A 1963-nucleotide genomic window follows, 5' to 3' on the forward strand; every position below is an offset into this window, starting at 1 on the left:
AAGGTTTAAGAACCCATTCAGTCGCAGGAGGTATTATTGGTAAACCATTACCCGCCATAGGCACGACGTACGTTTTGTCAGTAGCCTGCCAGATGCACAAATATATATATTTGTTCATATATATATATATATATATATATATATATATATATATATATACAATACAATACAATCTTTTATTCACTCCAAAAAAAAAATGAAGCCAGGATGACTGTGATAAAGCTCATAGAGAGCTCATCTAGCACAGCCACCTGAACCCAAATGTACACAAATAACAAATAACCAGAAATTAAAATGAAATAAAACGTCATCTCTTTTTTTTACAAATTTTCTCTGTCATTAAAATTTAACAAAAACAATTTTAAATTCTTTTTGAACATAGTAAGTGATGTTCCGTTGAAAGAAAAATCATTTTTTAAAATGTCATTCCAAATCCTTGGTCCTCTACAGACAACATGAGAATGCAACAGATTTGTTCGCGATTTGTTGCTCATCAGATAATTGACACGTCTAGGATTGTTGACTACTTTGAAATATTCGTCAAACGTTGGAGGAAGCTTTTTGGACAGTTGCTTGAAGACAAAAATGGCTGTGTAATATTTACTGATCCGATCCAAATTTAAATTATTAGTGGAGAAGAATAATTGATTTGTATATGTGAATTGTTTAGACAGCGTTATCACCCTTACCGCTCTCTTCATCAGAATTTTAATTGAATTTGTTGTTGAAGGATACGCGCCAGCCCACACAACGTTACAATAATTTATGTGAGGTGTGCAGATAGCATTATAAAGCAGATTCAAACATTTTTTTGGAAGGTAGAATTTTATTTTATTAATTACGCCTATTGATTGAGCTAATTTGTTGGAAATGTGCTGAATATGCGCTTTGAAAGTCAATTTCTGATCCAAATACACTCCAAGGAATTTTATTGTTTTACTTTCTAAAATTTCATTTTCATTTATCACGATTTTGATAATTTATAATCAAATTTACTTATAATTCCTTATAAGGATTCCTTATAAGGATTCCTTATAATCCTTATAAGGAATTATAATTTAAATAATTATTTAAATTTTTATAATTAAACACTGCTCCTTATAATTTAAACACTGAACAGGTCTAAATATTATCATCTGCGATTTAGTTTTATTTATTGTTAGCCTGTTATCCGAGAACCAAGACATAACATGTGCTAATTCCGTGTTTGTTTTTTGAATGACTTTCTCAATTAATTTACCATTGCTAAAAATATTGGTGTCATCAGCAAAACATATGTAGTCGAAATAGCTGTTGGCGTAAGGAAGGTCATTAATAAATATGACAAACAGCAGCGGCCCTAAAACACTGCCCTGTGGAACACCATAATTATTAGCTTGTTGGTTTGAATTATTATTATTCCAGGATACATATTGTTTCCTGTCTGCCAGGTAACTTTAGAACCATTCTAGTGTTTTTCCTCTTACACCATAGTGTTCTAGCTTTCTGAGCATAATGTTGTGGTCAATGCAATCGTACGCCTTTGGTAAATCCAAACATATTCCGACTGTAAAATTTTTTTCCTCCGCAGCTGAGCTAATTTTTTGTATTAACTCTACTATAGCCAACTCTGTAGAGTGTCCTTCTCGAAATCCATACTGATCATTCGACAGAATATTATTTTTTCGTAGGAAGGCCGTCAATCTTGAGTGCATCAGTTTTTCAACTATCTTTGAGAACGCCGGCAATAGAGACACTGGTCGAAAGTTGGTTACATCATAGTTATTTTTTACCTTTTGAATAGGTATTATTTTTGATAGTTTGAAGCACTTGGGAAATTTTCCGGTGGCAAATGATAGGTTGATTAGATACTCAAGAACCATCACTGTGGAATGAATTGTTGAAATTACGACTTTTGCGGGTATATTGTCCCAACTACTTGAAGACTTTGGAGTTAACGACTGAGTTGTTGAAATGATCTCGT

Source organism: Helobdella robusta, assembly GCF_000326865.2.
Source record: "Helobdella robusta unplaced genomic scaffold HELROscaffold_1, whole genome shotgun sequence".
Lineage (NCBI taxonomy): Eukaryota > Metazoa > Annelida > Clitellata > Rhynchobdellida > Glossiphoniidae > Helobdella > Helobdella robusta.